The 12,632-nt window shown below is 43.8% G+C and overlaps 1 non-coding gene across 1 annotated transcript; it reads left to right on the top strand.

Annotated features, from left to right (window-relative positions):
- Positions 1-7,331: 7,331 nt before the first annotated feature.
- trnap-ugg (transfer RNA proline (anticodon UGG)) lies at positions 7,332-7,403 on the top strand. The gene has a single exon. It is a non-coding gene; the product is annotated as a tRNA-Pro (tRNA).
- The last annotated feature ends 5,229 nt before the right edge of the window (positions 7,404-12,632 follow it).

The raw sequence follows: 12,632 nt of genomic DNA, 5'->3' as shown, positions 1-12,632 counted from the left end.
AGGATTTAGAGTACGCCAAACATCACACATTCCATATTCTGATAGAAAGGCATGAATGACAGATGCAGATTTGCTTAAAACATTGCTCTTAGTGGATGAGCGATCCAGGGCTGGGTCTAACCAGCAGTTAAAATCACCCCCCAGAAAAAGAGAGTAGACATTTAAGTCGGGCAAAGAGGAGAATAGTTGTTTAAAGAAATTCTCGTCATCTGTATTAGGAGCATACACATTTACTAGAGCAACAAGACTGTTATACAGTTTCCCACTGACAAGATAAGATAAGATAAGATAGAACTTTATTAATCCCTCGGGTGGGTTCCTCTGGGAAATTCGACTTCCAAAAAAAGCACAGCAACGACCGAAGTTACAGTTACAGAATTGTTATATATATATATATATACACACACACACACACACATATATAAATACAGAGACAAATATAAATAAAATATACAAAGGGGATAAATAGAATAAATAGGAATAAAAAATAAAAATACAAGTGAATTGCACATTTCAAGTATTGAGTCTATTGCACTGTTGACTATTTACAAAAAGTATTGCACAAGGTATTGTACAGTGAGGTGAAGAGGCACTACAGCTTAGTTGTTCCCCCCTCCTTTGTCCTCCTGTTTCCCCTCCCTCTCCCCTCCAGAGAGGAGTTAAACAGTTTGATGGCGTGTGGGACAAAGGAGTTTTTAAGTCTGTTAGTTCTTGTCTTGGGGAGAAGCAACCTGTCACTGAACAGACTCTTCTGATTGTTTATGGCCGTGTGCAGAGGATGCCCAGCATTGTTCATAATGTCCATCAGTTTCTTTAATGTCCTTTTTTCTGCCACTGTCACCAGAGTGTCCAGCTTCATGCCGACCACAGAGCTAGCCTTCCTGATCAGTTTCTCCAGCCTGGATGAGTCCTTCTTTGCTGTGCTGCTCCCCCAGCACACCACAGCATAGAAAAGTACTCCAGCAACCACCGACTGGTAAAACATCCTCAGGAGCTTCCTGCAGATGTTAAAAGACCTCAGCCTCCTGAGGAAGTACAGTCGGCTTTGGGCTTTTTTATACAGGTGCTCTGTGTTGCATGACCAGTCCAGTTTATTGTCCACCCACAGCCCGAGGTACTTGTACTTGTTGACCACCTCCACCTCCTCCCCCTCTATCTGAACCGGCAGTGGACCTTCTCTGGACCTCCCGAAGTCCACAACCAGTTCCTTAGTCTTTGAGGTGTTGAGTTGCAGGTGGTTTGTGTGACTCCATGCGACAAAGTTCCTCACCAGACTTCTGTACTCCTCTTCCTGATCATCCCAGATACACCCCATGATGGCTGTGTCATCTGCAAACTTCTGAATATGGCATAATTCTGAGTTGTAGCAGAAGTCAGAGGTGTACAGGGTGAAGAGAAGAGGGGACAGCACAGTTCCCTGTGGTGCTCCTGTGCTGCTGACCACAGTGTCAGACGTGATGTCCTTCAGCCTGACGTACTGTGGTCTGTCGGTGAGGTAGTCGGAGATCCAAGCCACCAGGCAGGGGTCCACCTCCATCCTGTTCAGTTTCTCCTAGAGCAGACAGGGCTGGGTGGTATTAAAGGCACTGGAAAAGTCAAGAAACAGGATCCTGACCGTGCCTTTTCCCCCATCCAGGTGTGAGTGGGCTCTGTGTAGGAGGTACAGGATGGCATCCTCCACTCCGACACCCGCCTTGTATGCAAACTGTAGTGGGTCCTGGGCATGTTGTACCTGTGGTCGGAGGAGGTTGAGGAAGAGCCGCTCTAGAGTCTTCATAAGATGTGACGTCAGTGCCACCGGTCGGAAGTCATTCAGCTCATTGGGCCGGTTCTTTTTGGGGACCGGGACGATGCAGGATGTCTTCCATAGGGCGGGCACTCTCCCCAGTCACAGACTGAGGTTGAAGACTCGTTGTAGCGGCTCCCCAAGTTCAGCAGCACACGCCTTAAGCATCCTAGGACACACCTTGTCTGGGCCTGCTGCCTTTCTGGGGCGAAGCTTCCTCAGTTGCCTCCTGACCTGATCCACTGTGACACTGGGAGGTGTTTGGGAGGAGGGGAGGGGGGGAGATGTCTTGCTGCTGAGAGAGGGATTGGAGGAGGGGGGTGTCATGGTGTCAGGAAGGGGGGGAAGCGAGGGAGGCAGGAGAGTGGGGAGAGGACTCTGTAGTGAAGGTGAGGGTGAGGGTGGGGGGGGTTGTGGGCTGGTCAAACCTGTTGAAGAAGTTGTTGAGTTCGTTTGCCTTCTCCACAGTCACCACCACTGTGCTTTTCTTGGTGTTGTGGCCTGTGATGGTTTTCACACCATTCCAGACCTCCCTCATATTGTTCCTCTCCAACTTCTGCTCCACCTTCCTCCTGTAGGTGTCCTTTGCTTCCCTCAGGCAGCGTTTCACCTCCCGCTGTGCTGCTTTCATCTCCTCCTTCACTTTGCTCCTGAAAGCCTTCTTCTTCATGTTGAGGACTATGACTATGACATATCTACCATATTTGTCTGCTATGACATTGTGGGCCTCAAAGGGAATGTTCTGCCTGACCAATATAGAGACCCCACGTGCCCTAGCTTGGAAAAGTGAGTGAAAACACTGGCCCCTCCAACGGGAGAAGAGACGGACATTATCAGAGGCCCTGACGTGGGTCTCCTGCAGGAAAGCCACGTCAGTGTTACGGTGTTTAACATGTGACAAAACCCTCCGTCTCTTGACTGGATGATTTAGACCTTTAACATTCCAGCTTAGAAAGTTCAATTGCAGACTCATCTGATTTGTAGAGCAAAGAAACTATGCACACTGGCCTTAGATGATAAGAACAGAATAACTTTACAGTGGGTGGAAATTAGTTCAGAACAGGTTAAAAAAAAGAACAGTGTATGAGGTTCAAAGCAGTGACCCTTACCCTCCCCAAACCCTCCCCACAACAGAAAATGGCTGCCAAAAAAAAGAACAAGAACAAGCAGCGAGCTCTTCAAACTTAACATATTTAGAGTGTTACTCCTCCTGTCTATGATACCAATAACCTAGGTATTGAAGCAGTCGAACCACTGCTCCGGTGGCCATAGCATAGTAAGCTGAAACCCCTTATAATACTGTTAAGTTTCGAAACTGTATCAGCCACCAAGTCCAAATGTAATTGCTGGAGTGTTTCAAAGCAGAGTCCAAGTATGTAAACAAACAACCAAACACAAAAAGATGATGTAGTTCAATAAGTACTACTGTTATAACTGAATTATTGAATAAGAACAGACAGAAGGCTACGAGTAGATAACAAAACTCCCCGTCTCCGTGCAACAGGTATTACGTCATTAGCCAACGGGTAGAAGTCAATGAGGTTGTCTCCTTATTTAACAAAGAAAACAAAATAAGATTATCGAGTTAAATTAAAGTAATAATCAGCATTTCAGTGCTATAGCACTCAGACTACATCGCTACACTCGGAGAGGAAAAGCAACGTCTTACGTGGATCCCGACTGCGCCTCCATACCTATATGGAATGTTTGGTACCTGCATTTGGTGCCATTGTTTTATCAGTAATAATTCTTCACGGGGCTTCCGGAGCCTTTGGGAGCCTCTCAATGTACTGTTGAGCCTGGTCCACGGAGCTGAAAAACTTTCTGGCGCCTCTGGCCTGCGTTATGCGAAGCCGTGCTGGGAAGAGGAGAGCCGGCCTCAGGCCTCGCCCGTAGAGCTCCGACATAATGTCCTTGTACTGCGCCCGCTGATTGAGGACCTCGGGGCTGTAGTCTTCCACAATTCGGATAGGCACGCCTCGGTAGTCGAATTTCCCTCTCCTCCTAGCTTCTCGGATGATGAGGTCCTTGATCTGGTATCGGTGCAGGCGGATGATCACCGGGCGAGGTGGGCGTCCCACGGGCGGCTTCGCTGCGAGGGAGCGGTGCGCTCTATCGAGCTGCGGTGGAGACACACACAAACACTAGAGAACAATCAGCCACCGCTTCTATTCTTACAAACGTCACAATTTGCAATAATAACAGTTTGAATGTTTTTATTCACATGAAAGTGTTTCTACATATGAATCATTAACAACTGTCAGATTTAATGTGATTTCTAAACAGAGAAAATCTCAACTTTGTGTTTTGTGTTCGCATTAGACCTGATATAACAAAGAAAAGAAAGAAAGAAAGAAAGAAAAGATTTTTTTCTCATCAAAGTTTATAAATCAAGTGTACAGTTAGCTTTGATTTAGAAGCAGCGCAGTATGAAAGAGATGTTTCACAGAACATTTACCAGAGACAGACGCTGACTAATATGCTACAGTTCATCTTTATTCTTTTCTAGTTGTGTTAGTGTTGCCATAACTCTGCGTAGGTTCTCTTCATTGTGATTGATTTCTGCAGCTGTTGTCTCAAAGTACTTATTCATGTACTCCTTGCCGGCTCCCACGAAAGTCTGTAGGTCATCCATTAAATCCAGCACTGGTGTAAGCAGTGATGTAAAACGTTTCACTGACTTCAAAAGTTCGTACAAAGGATCCATGAGACGTTTAACATCATCAAGGACAGCAGGAACATAGGCTTTGTCTAAATTATTTTCAGCCTGGAGGACAAAAATAAACCAAATTAATGTAACAAAATATACAAAAGTATGTAGTGTAAAGAGTGCAAACAGACTTTTGTATGATGGGAAATTGTTTTTTTGTTTTAGTTGTCATAGCAAAGCATGTTTTTCTGTTTGGAGTCTGTCAACATCCATGTCATTGACAGACTCACCTTCCTTCTTGCTGTTTCCTTTTGTAATTTTTCAACGTTTCCTTTCAGCTCCTCCTGCAAAACCAGAAAGAACGTCAACAAACATGCGTGCGAAACATGTAACTGGGACAAAATGAGCATTTTAAAAGTAAGGAGAAAAGCTTAACCAGTGATCGGACGGTCATGATTTAATGGTAAAGGTGGTTAATTAAAAGTTACATTCTTTATTAAAACAACAACAACAAAAAGAAAGTTAACAGTCAGTTTACCAGTTCGCCCTTGTTTATCAGTGAACTTGAAAGATGGAGCAGACACAGCAAAATCCTAACTAAGCCTTCGGTAGTTGTGACACCACTCATGGTCAACTGTGCCGCTGCCATCAAAGTTTCTGAAACACATGAGAAAGTATCAATAAGGATTTAAGGAAATAAAGATTTGTAAAGAAATGTACAAAGAGAACTTTCTAAGTTTAAGAGATGTTGCATGAAAATCTGCCTGCAATATGTTTTGAGTCAAAGCACCTCTTTCATTTGAATTCCAAAAAGTCACGTTCTGCTTACATGAAAATATCAGCTTCTTTTACATGAACTACTGTGACCTTGAAAGACCTTCCACAGTGAACAAAACGAAACAGAGACTATATTCAGAATATGCATGTGCGTGCATGGATTTATACTAGCTGTCTGTGTATCCTAAATGCACAGACACTGTGGGTACATCAGGGAGTGCATCTGAGATCAGGTCCGGTGATTCGGTCCAGAATCTACAGACAGAAGGTCAAGGTTAGTTCCACAACATAAAACACGTGTAAGCGATCCTTCTTTGAATATGCCGCGAGCACGAACTCAGGTGGTTCGACGTTCCAGCGGTGAGCTGCTCTGTGCCACTGCCTTAAATAGCAGCTGGGGAAATCAGCCGGATCAGCCGCAGGTGGACACCATCCACAGGGGTGCGTGGGCCAAGAGTGAGAGCCCGTAATGAGCTCCACCCAGGCAGAGAGGAGGAGGAGAGACAAAAAAACCCAAAACTAACAACAACAAAACCTGTAGCGAGCGTGGGCCAACCAGAGAGACACGGGGACCGTGACAGATGGTTTCTGTTTGTCTAGTCTGCTTTATAGGAATAGAAGCCCATCAGCTATTGTTATGACATACCATGACAAAACACGCTTTTCTTTCAGTTTGACACTTCATAAAACGTGTCATAAGTGGATTGTGAATTATGTTATATATTTTTATTAGTGTTTAAGAAGTGTCCTGATTTCGTATTTGAGGTAAGAGACAAACGACTGGAGGTCCATTGTGCGTCAAAACAATGATTTTATTAAAGCACACACGTGTGTGGGAAAGATGAGCTCTGCAAAACATCAGCCTCGATCTCCCCAGAACAGTAAACGAGCAGTCATATATATAACATAGTCGATGACAAGCATCATGCGTCAAAGCAGATAAGAAACATGCATCAGTTCCAGTAATTCCGACCTTGGACATATTCTAAAAAAGAACAGTTCCTTCCTTTGTTCCTCCGCCACCGCCAGATGCTTCCTGTTATTTCACTTACTGCACTTCACTTATTTGTGGAACTAAACTGTCACGTATGCAGGTAAAACAACTTTGCAGTTTCGAGCAAAACAAGTCTATATACTGTGTATGTGTGTTCAGGCAGACTATGTGTCTTGACCTCAGTGCATGACCTCACTCGACAAACAAAGACATCTTAGAAGTATACTTCCTGACTCCGTTCGAGTCATCTGTTACTAGGCAAACTCCAATGCAGCAGGCTGCTGAACACACACAGGCCTCTATTCTGTTTACAGGTTATATGTAGTGTATTGTATTGTAAGCATGTATGCAATTCTTTCATGGCTCCAGGTCACCTTAACTTCCTATTGATCGGCCAGACGTCGCGCTGACCGAAGCTTCAGACCATTAATTAACTTGACCGAGCTTCAACTCTTTAATTAGCACAAAATGCAATATGGATAACATGGTTACAGTTGCACCTGCAATGAAAGATTATTATGTAATTATGCTCACACCTGAAATACAAACTTTAATGTAACATCAACAGTTTCAATAAATGCTCTAATGAAATGATAATGATAAATGATACGTAATGCAACAGTAATGATAATGTTATGAATAGTAACAGTAAAATAATATTCTAATCTCTACACTCCTCCTCTTTGGCAGAAGAGGTTTGTTTTCTTTTGGTACAGTATGACTCTCAACTTGCTATACTAGTTACATACTTGTAATTCTTTCAGTTTAAGGGAAGAAAGAAAATAATATATACTAGGCTTTTATAAAGCATGTCTGCTATATTCAAATGATAGAAGATTCTTTTAAAAAGTACACACAGAGCAGTTAGTATGATATGATTTATTTTAACTTTATTTATTTAGGGCCAGCCCTCATTGTTGTTGTTGAGAATTCAAGTTAAATAGAATGTGTCCTTATAGTATGTCCAATAAATCTCTACTGAATTAATCCTAGAATAAAATCTAGAATCAAGCACACAAACAGATGATTCTCTGAGCGTTCAAGACAATCTTTCACACATTCTTCTTCATCTAGTTGCTCTGATGTGAGACTTTGTGAAAAAAGACTTGCTGGACTGTTTGTGTGGCTCGTTGGTCTAGGGGTATGATTCTCACTTTGGGTGTGAGAGGTCCCGGGTTCAAATCCTGGACGAGCCCACGTGTTGTCTATAGAGCCTCTCAGCTGCCACATGCTGTTTAGGCTCCATTTGAAAGAATCTCTGCAGCTGCACACATGTTCCCATAGTCCCTCATACAGGGACAGCTAACAGATCTGATATGAAGGATGTTGTTGGCCTTGTTCTTATTGTTTACCATTTAAATTCTCCAAAAAGTTTTTCTAAGGTAATTATTTGTTATTCAAGATAACACAGAGTTTTATTTTAGATTAAATAAGAGAATTCAATTCAAACTTGTACACAGAACTACTACAATACACAGTTATGTATCATATATTATAAATGTGTAACTCTCTCACACGACTTTAACAATATGCATGTGGAAGAACGCACATCAGTTTTACTGATACACAAAAGGGCCAAAAATAAACATCAGTAAACATCAGTACTTCAGTACCACGAAGGAATCTCTTTCAGTGCATTATGCACACATGTAACTTATGTACCAAGTGAAATAAAATATTACAGATGAAAATTATGTGATGATTTTAACTGCAAAATTCAGATTTTAGGGTCAAAATGTGACTTAATTTGTGGTGTAAGGTTTCTGGTTATGAAGCTTGACGCTGTCATGCTCATCTGTATGACTATATGCTCATGCCACTGTGTTGATTGCAGGTGGGTGCATGCTCCATGTTGCAGGGTTTTTCTTCAGGTACTCTTTTTTTGTCCGCCATGATCTAAACACATGCACCTCATTGGAAGCTCTAAATAACCCACCTAAATTGGTTCTTAATTTAAAATTAAAAGTCTGAAAATTAGACGAAAGCTTATTTGTGACAATCTAAGAAACATGTAATTGAAGCTGCTCCTCTTTGCTGTGGGCAGGTTTGAGAGCTGCCACCTGGGCTTCGCTGGAGGGCAGCAGGAGCAGCCTCAGCACCTCACTCCTCCTCCGCCTGCAAGCACACCTCTGCTGTGACCTGGAAAATGCCTAAGGAAGCTTTTCCCTTTTCACTTTGGGTGTAAGCGGTCCTGGGTTCAAATCCCTGATGAGCCTGTTTGGTTTTTGGGGCTTTGCTGTTGAACTGTTCATGCAAGTCCTGGGAAACTGTAATTTGCTATTTTCAGATGTCATAAAAACTCCCTCAAAAGCCTTCAGCTGATCCAAAATGCTGGAGCGAGAGTACTGGCAGGGCCTAGAAAGAGAGAGCATAACGTTCAAGACTGAAGATTTTTTATTTGTCACATGCATAGTCATTAAATTACAAAGCAAACAGTGAAAAGTCTCCTGAACTGCTCCTTTGACTGTACAAAAAAAGACATTATATACAATAAGTAAATAGATTTTAAAAGTCTGGAAATTTTAAATCAAAAATCTGAAAATGTACTTTGTGCAAATGGAGTGTTAAAGTGTCTTGTGCCATATTAGCACAGCAACGTATTGACAGAGCTGTGCAAGTAAACAAGTGACCAGAGTAATATAAACAGAGTAATTCAACTGAGTGACCAGAGAAGTGTAAACAGTAATGCGACCAGGGTAGTGTGAACAGATTGATATAAGGTCCTGTTTCAGTCACTTATTGATGCTATGAGGGGAGTGGGGGCGTGTTCTGGTTTAGGACTCGTACGGCCTGAGGAGAGAAGCTCCTCCTCGAGTGTCTGTTTTGGCCCCGATGGTGTGGAACCTTCTGCCTGATTGCAGAAGTCGAAACATTTTGTTACTGGGATGGGACCAGTCCTTTAATATCTGAGATGCTCTGGACCAACATCTCCTGGTGTAAATGTCCTGTAGGGAAGTTATATTTGTGGATCATACTGTATTTGCATTTGTAACGCAGCAGCGTTCTGACGCACGGATCACTCTGCTTCTCAATCCTGGACACAGTTATTCCCACACCAGGAAGTGATGTTCTGTGTGAGGATGCTCTCCACAGCGCCTGAATAGAAAGTTCTGAGGACCACTGGAAAAACCTGCTAACTTCCTGAGTTGTCGGAGACGGTACAGGCGCTTGCCTAGCCTTTTTGGACTGGACGTGAATGTGAGCAGACCATTTCAGGAATGAGGAGATGTGAACACCGAGAAAGACAATGAAGCAGAAACTGCTAAGAGTGGGATTCAAACCCACACCTCCAGGGGAGAGTGAGCACTAAACACAGCACCTTAGACCACTCAGCCATCCTGAAACAGATCGAGCTGAACTGATTTTCTGATAAATCCAGAATCCAGTTTAAAATCCTTCCCTTCACATAAAAAGTCTTGAATGAACCTTTGGTCTAACTGCTCTTCACACCTGACTGGTAACAAGATGGCGCTGCTGTGTGTGGTTGCTCGTCTGTCACTCTGAAGTTTGTTTCTGTTTCTATTATTTCTGACCTGTGTCATTCACCAAACAAAGTCTCTGCTGAGGTATAATCGCCAGACATGATGATCACCTTTTATTGAAAAGGTCGGCACCACCAGGCCTCTTATCACAGCTCCTGACTCTGACCCCTCTGTCTCTGTGTTACTGTCTTGATTAAGGAATACACCTGTTTACTCGGGGATGTGCCAACTTGCACTACGGTGCTAGAGCATGATATTGATGTCCAGGGAGCTAAACCTATTAAGCAGCATCCTTATCGAGCCAGCCCCCATAAGCGCTTGCTCATGAAACAGGAGGCTGACTATCTGCTGCAACATGGCTTAGCGAAGCCCAGTCAAAGCCCCTGGAGCTCGCCTTGTATAGTGGAATCTAAGCCAGATGGCTCACCCCGTTTTATTACAGACTTCCGGAAGGTGAACTCTGTGACTGTGGCTGACTCACATCCTCTCCCAAGAGTTGAGGATTGTGTGGACAGTATTGGACTGCTCAGTATGTCACTAAATTAGATCTTCTTAATGGTTACTGGCAGGTCCCTTTAACTGAACGTGCCTCTAACATCTCTGCCTTTGTTACACCTGATGATTTTCTACAATACGCAGTCATGGCTTTCGGCATGTGTAACGCTCCTGCCACCTTCCAGAGGCTGGTAAATAAAGTCCTCCGTGGCCTGTCCAACTGCAGTGCCTACGTAGATGATCTAGTAATTTATACTGAAACATGGCAAGATCATTTGGAAACGTTACAGCAGGTATTTCACCGTTTGGCTCAAGCTACTCTAACTCTCAACTTAGCTAAGTGTGAGTTTGCCAAAGCTATAGTGATGTACTTAGGCAGGGAGGTGGGACGTGGACAGGTCCGGCCCATAGATGCCAAAGTGGCAGTGATTAAAGAGTTTCCCACACCTACCACCAGGCGTGAGTTGCGTAGGTTTCTAGGGATGGTGGGCTACTACAGAAACCTTTGTAAAAATTTCTCCTCAGTAGTCAAGCCATTGACTGACCTACTCAGCCCAAAAGTTGAGTTTATATGGTCAAGTGAGTGTCAAGATGCTTTTGAGAGTGCGAAAGCCCTCCTCTGCCACACTCCTGTGTTAGCTGCACCTGATTTGACACGACCATTCAAACTGGAGGTTGATGCCAGTGCTGTCGGGGCTGGGGCAGTGCTGTTGCAAGAAGACTTGCAGGGTTTGAACCACCCCGTTTGTTACTTTTCCCGCAAGTTCAATAAAAATCAGTTAAACTACTCCACCATTGAAAAGGAGACCCTGACTTTGTTGTTGGCTCTTCAGCACTTTCACGTATACCTGGGGTCCAGCATGTTACCTCTTGTTGTGTACACCGACCACAACCCACTTGTGTTCCTTACTCGCATGTTTAATCATAACCAGCGCCTTATGCGCTGGGCTCTGTTGTTGCAGGAATACAACTTAAGTATTCACCATAAGAAGGGGTCTGAAAATGTTTTAGCTGATGGTCTGTCCCGCTTGTAAACATGTTTTGCTGTGTTTGTTCTTTGTTTTTGTTCACACTCTTTAATGTCTGCTTCTGCCCAACATAGGTGGTACTTTAAGGGGAGGGGTGGCCCCGCCTTCCTCTATGGAAATCAACGTGTTCCAGGACTCACGGGGGATTGGCTGGCCCGGACCTATGCCCGCCCCACCTTCATTCAGGTCAGAGCGTGCCAGACCACTCACACCATTGGCTGCTGAGGGAGCCTTGAGTACGACAGACCAATGACACAGTTGCCTGCAATCACCTGAGAAGATAAAAGGCTGAGGATTCTTCATTCGTGGAGGGACTTGTTGATTTGAACAGACTGTGGAGACGGTCCCTCCTGCCTTTGCACTGCTGCCATTTGAGCCTTTGTTTTGAGTTGCCTCCTGTGAGATGTTTAGATGAGTAGTGTTCTACTGGTGTTATTGGTGTTACTGGAGTTGTTATGTTTGTTTAAAATCACTCTATTGCCTAGTGAGTTGTTTCACTAACGGTTTTCAGTTGTGTTAATAAACCTTATGTTTTTCTTTTTATCTAACCCCCTAGTCTCTGGGCTCGTTTATGTTACGTCCGCTGTCGCCTAGCAGAGCCGGGTCGTAACACAGAGCATAAACTAACACGTCACTTGGAGATAACTGTAGATTTTTCCTTCATGGTTTCAAATGTAAGCTGGCTGATTTGGTTCATTTTTGTTTTAAACTGAGCAAACCTGGTCTTCTCCTGAGGACTGCTGCAGGTATCATGCGAGCATGTTAATTTATTAAAAAAACCAACAGCAAAAACCCCCAAAATAGAATGAAACTCATTTCAGGAGACAAATAACACTGATAGAGACATTTTTTTTGTACAGATGACGGGCAAACGGAAAGTTTCTAAAGAGTCGTGCACACACAAGCAGACTACTACAACATGCTACTTAGTTAGGCGAGTTTGGGAATGACAACCAAGCGGAACAAAATTAGACCCAAACATTGTCATCGAAACAAAAACACAAAAAGCTGAGGGGAGGGAATAGAGAGGAGGAAAGCTGAGCTGGCAGCGGGGTTGCTGGAGGAAGGCTGCGCCGCCTCGCCAGCTTAGATCTGCAGGGAGAGTTTTACGTTGTGAGAAGAAGGGAATGTTTTTGAAGGGTGCAGAAGCTGCACGTTTGACTGTGGTGTGAGAGGAGCGTGTGTGTCTGTGTGTGTGTACCTTATCGTTCCTGCTCGCAGAGGATTAAAAGCGTACAGCCAGTCCTTCATGTCGTTCTCGTTGGTGGCCTGCAGGAGGATGCCTCCATGTTTTGTGCACACTGCAAATGTGTTGGGCGTCTGAAAAGAAAACATCACATTATATTCATGTTCATTCAAATGATAAATCCCAGTCCATTTGCCATTTCATCAATCAACGTGCACCAAAACAATTTGAATG

This window comes from Copadichromis virginalis, linkage group LG23, assembly GCF_057382275.1.
Source record: "Copadichromis virginalis isolate Kocher_CV1m ecotype Utaka linkage group LG23, C_Virginalis_male_GT1.1, whole genome shotgun sequence".
NCBI classification, from domain to species: domain Eukaryota; kingdom Metazoa; phylum Chordata; class Actinopteri; order Cichliformes; family Cichlidae; genus Copadichromis; species Copadichromis virginalis.
This window is presented reverse-complemented; position numbering and strand designations above follow the sequence as displayed.